Here is a 7357-nt window from a genome sequence, read left to right as displayed (position 1 = left end):
CAGCCACAGCCACAGTCACAGTCACACAGAGGGGTGATGCCAGGGCAGGGATATCAGGCCGCACACGCACTGTGCTGCCTCTATGAAGGCTGCAGAATTGCCCCAGAATACTGGTGTGCATATATTTGGAAAGTGACTGTTGAGTTTTTCAATGTGCGTTTTTGGTGCATTGATTACCAGAAAAATAAGGGTACGTGGTCCAATGTATCATGGTGAACTGCATCTGAAGAATTGCTTGCATGATGTCAGCAAGACTATTTGGATGGATAGTATTCTACTTTTATGTGAACTAACCCTTTACAGTGATAGCAAGAGCCTAAATATTTAAATAACTTCTGCACTGCTAGGAAACATTTAGCTTACAGCACAAGTCAATGTTTTTTTTTCCTCCTTATTCCTTTTTCAAATTTGTGATGAAGGTGATCTCTGCAGCTCCTGCCCATGCCAGTCCACGGTCTTGTCATGTGAATCACAGAAGCAACACCAGAGGGCGCCATCTCCCCATTTTACACAGTAAGTTTGTATCTATTGATATTCATTTTCTGGTTGAAAATTGGTGGTAAGAAATTGCAAAGTGCTCAAGTTGAAAAGGACTTGGGGGTAATAGTCGATCAAAGCCTTTCAGGTTCTAGTCAGTGTGCAGCAGCAGTAAAGAAGGGCAACAGGATGCTAGGATACATAGCCAGGAGTATTTAGTATAAGTCAGAGGAAGTTATACTCACCTTATACAATGCTCTTGTTAGACCACACTTTGAGTACTGTGTGTAGTTCGGGGGACCGCACTATAAGAAATACCATCTTCAAGCGTAAACTGAAGACACACCTCTTCAAGCTGCACCTCTCCCTCCATCCATCCATTATCTGATCCCGCTTATCCTGAACAGGGTCGCAGGGGGGCTGGCGCCTATCCCAGCATACATTGGGCGAAAGGCAGGAATACACCCTGAACAGGTCGCCAGTCCATCGCAGGGCACACACACCATTCACTCACACACTCATACCTACGGGCAATTTAGACTCTCCAATCAGCCTAACGTGCATGTCTTTGGACTGTGGGAGGAAACCGGAGTACCCGGAGGAAACCCACGCAGACACGGGGAGAACATGCAAACTCCGCACAGAGAGGCCCCGGCCGACGGGGATTCGAACCCAGGACCTCCTTGCTGTGAGGCGGCAGTGCTACCCACTGCACCATCCGTGCCGCCTCACCTCTCCCTTTAAACCTTAATTGTTGTCTTTCTGTGATATTTGTGTATTAAGATGTTTAGTTTGGCTAGGTAAGCGTTAACCGAATGAGGGCAGAAATGGAAATTGGCAAAGGACATTAGGATGCATTTTTTCACACAGAGAGTGGTCACTGTGTGGAATAGCTTGCCAGGACATGTAGTGGAGGCAGAAACACTGGGGGTTTTCAAGACCAGCCTTGATACAGTGCTGGATACTATCTAGCTTTTAGGCAAACTAAGGTACACTTTTATTGGTTGGAAAAGGTGAGTATTGCTGGGCTGAATGGCCTGTTCTTGTCATTATGTGATGTTATGTGATGTTATGTGAGATATTATGTTATGCCATGGCATGTGATGTGATGGTATGTGTTGTGTGGTGTTGTGTTGTGGGATCTTATATCATGCTGTGGGATGTTCTGGGATGTTATGTGTTGTGTGATGTTATGTGATGTTATGTGTTGTGTGATGTTGTGTGGTGGTGTGTTGTGTGATGTGGTGTTGTGGGATCTTATATCATGCTGTGGGATGTTCTGGGATGTGATGTGATGGTATGTGTTGTGTGATGTGTGTTATTTCATGTTCTGGGATGTGATGTGGTGTTATGTTGTGGGATCTTATATCATGCTGTGTGATGTTGTGGGATGTTATGTGGTGTTATGTGTTGTGTGATGTTGTGTTGTGTGATGTTGTGTGGTGTTGTGTTGTGTGGTGTCGTGTTGTGGGATCTTATATCATGCTGTGGGATGTTCTGGGATGTTATGTGTTGTGTGATGTTATGTGATGGTATGTGTTGTGTGATGTTGTGTGGTGTTGTGTTGTGGGATGTTGTGTGATGTTGTGTTGTGGGATGTTGTGTGGTGTGTTGTATGGTGTGTTGTGTGGTGTTGTGTTGTGGGATGTTATGTGTTGTGTGATGTTGTGTTGTGGGATGTTATGTGTTGTGTGGTGATGTGTTGTGTGATGTTATGTGTTGTGGGATCTTATTCATGCTGTGGGATGTTCTGGGATGTTATGTGTTGTGTGATGTTATGTGTTGTGTGCTGTTGTGTGGTGTTGTGTTGTGGGATGTTATGTGTTGTGTGATGTTGTGGGATGTTATGTGTTGTGTGGTGTGTTGTGTGATGTTGTGTTGTGGGATCTTATTCATGCTGTGGGATGTTCTGGGATGTTATGTGTTGTGTGATGTTATGTGTTGTGTGATGTTGTGTGGTGTTGTGTTGTGGGATGTTATGTGTTGTGTGATGTTGTGTGATGTTGTGTTGTGTGGTGTTGTGTTGTGGGATGTTGTGTGGTGTGTTGTGGGATGTTGTGTGGTGTGTTGTGGGATGTTGTGTGGTGTGTTGTGGGATGTTGTGTGGTGTGTTGTGGGATGTTGTGTGGTGTGTTGTGGGATGTTGTGTGGTGTTGTGTTGTGTGATGTTGTGTGGTGTTGTGTTGTGGGATGTTGTGGGATGTTGTGTGGTGGTGTGTTGTGTGATGTGGTGTTGTGGGATCTTATATCATGCTGTGTTGTTATTGGTGTACAGCTCATCCCAGGCCCTGTGCTCTCAGAGCAGGCCTGGCCGGTCCACCGCGTCCACTCAGCCTCACAGAGCTGAACACCCCACAGAGCTGAACACACCACAGAGCTGAACACACCACAGAGCTGAACACCCCACAGAGCTGAACACCCCACAGAGCTGAACACACCACAGAGCTGAACACCCCACAGAGCTGAACACCCCACAGAGCTGAACACACCACAGAGCTGAACACCCCACAGAGCTGAACACCCCACAGAGCTGAACACCCCACAGAGCTGAACGCCCCACAGAGCTGAACACACCACAGAGCTGAACACCCCACAGAGCTGAACACACCACAGAGCTGAACACACCACAGAGCTGAACACACCACAGAGCTGAACACCCCACAGAGCTGAACACCTCACAGAGCTGAATACCCCACAGAGCTGAACACCCCACAGAGCTGAACACCCCACAGAGCTGAACACACCACAGAGCTGAACACCCCACAGAGCTGAACACCCCACGGAGCTGAACACACCACAGAGCTGAACACCCCACAGAGCTGAACACACCACGGAGCTGAACACACCACGGAGCTGAACACCCCACAGAGCTGAACACACCACGGAGCTGAACACACCACGGAGCTGAACACCCCACAGAGCTGAACACCCCACAGAGCTGAACACACCACAGAGCTGAACACACCACAGAGCTGAACACACCACGGAGCTGAACGCCCCACAGAGCTGAACACACCACGGAGCTGAACACCCCACGGAGCTGAACACACCACAGAGCTGAACACACCACAGAGCTGAACACACCACAGAGCTGAACACACCACGGAGCTGAACACACCACAGAGCTGAACACACCACAGAGCTGAACACCCCACAGAGCTGAATACCCCACAGAGCTGAACACACCACAGAGCTGAACACACCACAGAGCTGAACACACCACGGAGCTGAACACACCACAGAGCTGAACACACCCGCCTTTCATAAAGTCACATTCTGTTATTGTTGCCAGGATACGGTATCTTAATGGAATCTCATGGTTTTGACTCATATGTTTGAAAACACATTTAATTTTTCGGCCTGTTTTAATGTTAAATTTTGGGTGATACCCCGGTACTGCATGGATTTACAGTGAGTGAAATCGGTATATTCACTCATTTCTAAATGTGGTGCTGCAGCATAGTACACTCAGAAATAAAGGTACAAATGCTTGTCACTGGTCTCCTATAGGTACATAAAATTGTACCTCGAGCCAGTAATATATAATTTGTACCTTTTTTGCTTGTAAAACATACTAATTTTTACTAATTTGTACACATTTTTAACCAAATTTGATCCTTGAAGAACAAAAATATACCTCAACCGTCACTTCACATTACATTACATTATTGGCTTTTGGCAGACGCTCTTATCCAGAGCGACGTACAACAAAGTGCATACCCATAACCAGGGATAAGTGCGCTGAAAGACCCTAGAGGGAAGTACAATTTCAACTGCTACCTGCACTACAAAGATAAAGACTTGGGCCTATTTGATTAATCTGACAATGGAATATATTGAAAAAACGTTTTTTATACAGCATAATGTGACAGAATGATTTACACTTACATAGCTAAACAAAAGTAACAAAAATACCATCCTAGCGAACACAAGTTATTACAAGTAATGACACTAGAGAAGTGAAAAAAAAACAACAACAACTACCAATCAATTAGAGATTACAGAAAGGTAGAGATTGCAGCTTGAAGAGGTGAGTCTTCAGTCTGCTCGTGAAGGTGGTCAGACAGTAGTGAGTGGGAGGTGCGGAGGCTTCCTGCTGACGTCTGGCAGGCATGTAGGGTCTGATGATCTTTTGGAGGTAAGCTGGCTAGCACCAGTGTTTTGAATTTAATGTGAGCCATGACAGGCAGCCAGTGGAGGGAAGTGAGCAGGGGGGTGACGTGGAAGTGTCTGGGAAGGCTGAAGACCCACAAGGGACGGTGGTTCGAACCCCGGTGTAGCCACAATAAGATCCGCACAGCCATTGGGCCCTTGAGCATTGTCTCCTGCTTAGTCGAATCAACTGTAAATCACTTTTGATAAAAGCGTCTGTTGAATGCCATTAATGTAATGTAATGGACAGGACAAAAGCATTGCTTTAATGTGGGCCAACATTGGCTTAGGCAGTAAGAGCAGTGGTCTGGTAGTCAAAGCGTTGCCTGGGTGTGTCGAAGTGTCCCTAAGGAAGACACCTAACCCCCAAATACTCCTGACAAGCTGGTTGGTGCCTTGCAGTGACTGGGTGACTGTCTGACACCTAAATGCACCCAACACTGTGTGGCACCTAAACCTGTCCGGTTTGACCCCATTAAACCATGTCTGTCTGAGCAGAGGAGGCAAGGTTTCCTTCACTGAGCAGCTCCAACATTTGAAACACCCTCTCCTTAAACACTACAGCCACACCAAACATCCTTAAACACTACAGCCACACTAAACATCCTTAAACACTACAGCCACACTAAACATCCTTTCACACTACAGCCACACTAAACATCCTTTCACACCAAACATCCTTAAACACTACAGCCACACTAAACATCCTTAAACACTACAGCCACACTAAACATCCTTAAACACTACAGCCACACTAAACATCTTTTCACACTAAACATCCTTAAACACTACAGCCACACTAAACATCCTTTCACACTAAACATCCTTAAACACTACAGCCACACTAAACATCCTTAAACACTACAGCCACACTAAACATCCTTAAACACTACAGCCACACTAAGCATCCTTTCACACTAAACATCCTTTCACACTAAACATACTTAAACACTACAGCCACACTAAACATCTTTTCACACTAAACATCCTTAAACACCACCGCCACACTAAACATCCTTAAACACTACAGCCACACTAAACATCCTTAAACACTACAGCCACACTAAACATCCTTAAACACTACAGCCACACTAAGCATCCTTTCACACTAAACATCCTTTCACACTAAACATACTTAAACACTACAGCCACACTAAACATCCTTAAACACTACAGCCACACTAAACATCCTTAAACACTACAGCCACACTAAGCATCCTTTCACACTAAACATCCTTTCACACTAAACATACTTAAACACCACCGCCACACTAAACATCCTTAAACACTACAGCCACACTAAACATCCTTAAACACTACAGCCACACTAAACATCCTTAAACACTACAGCCACACTAAACATCCTTAAACACTACAGCCACGCTAAACATCCTTAAACACTACAGCCACACTAAACATCCTTAAACACAAAACATCCTTTCACACTAAACATACTTAAACACTACAGCCACACTAAACATCTTTTCACACTAAACATCCTTAAACACCACCGCCACACTAAACATCCTTAAACACTACAGCCACACTAAACATCCTTAAACACTACAGCCACACTAAACATCCTTAAACACTACAGCCACACTAAGCATCCTTTCACACTAAACATCCTTTCACACTAAACATACTTAAACACTACAGCCACACTAAACATCCTTAAACACTACAGCCACACTAAACATCCTTAAACACTACAGCCACACTAAGCATCCTTTCACACTAAACATCCTTTCACACTAAACATACTTAAACACCACCGCCACACTAAACATCCTTAAACACTACAGCCACACTAAACATCCTTAAACACTACAGCCACACTAAACATCCTTAAACACTACAGCCACACTAAACATCCTTAAACACTACAGCCACGCTAAACATCCTTAAACACTACAGCCACACTAAACATCCTTAAACACAAAACATCCTTTCACACTGCTGCGCTGGGATAAAGATTAGAAACAGAGGTGGGCCAGCCCTATGGCTGTCTGATGTTTTCAGATGCATGTATATGCTGTATTGCTGGACACAGTAATGGCGTTTCTATGAAGTCTGTTGTGTATAATTTGGTTTGTGCTGCTGTGGGGGATCTGAGCTGTCTGTCACAGGGCTGGATTAGTATGCTCATGACTTCCACCTGAATTCAAAATTATTCATTCATCATTTTGGATTTAATGGAGCCTAAAACTCAGCTTTTCTGTGCTGTAAACACTGCATTTTAATAACTCCATAACCCTAACCCTTTTCTTCAATCTGCATACCAGCCTGTTTCTGTTAGTCTGGCTCTCATTAAAATTGTGATGCCTCAACCCTACCTATTCTGAGCTCCAGCTGGGATCTGTATCAGATCTGTGCTGCAGTTCCTGGAGCATTCTCCCCCCTGAAGTCCCCCCTGAATCAGGGCTTTCAGTGTCCCCCGTCACTCCTGAGTTCTCATGTTGAGAAACGCCACTAACAGACTACAAAGGCCTAGAATCCTTATGAACCCTATGAGCTGTCATACTGTGGGGGCCTACACTGGCTTTGTGCTGAGGAGTGCTTATGAACCCTTACGAGCTGTCATACCGTGGGGGCCTACACTGGCTTTGTGCTGAGGAGTGCTTATGAACCCTTATGAGCTGTCATACCGTGGGGGCCTACACTGGCTTTGCTCTGTTGCTTCACGGCATTGGTTAGGACAGAATGGCATTCTGACGGCTAAACCCTC

The sequence above is a fragment of the Conger conger genome, chromosome 10, assembly GCF_963514075.1.
Source record: "Conger conger chromosome 10, fConCon1.1, whole genome shotgun sequence".
Lineage (NCBI taxonomy): Eukaryota > Metazoa > Chordata > Actinopteri > Anguilliformes > Congridae > Conger > Conger conger.
This window is presented reverse-complemented; position numbering follows the sequence as displayed.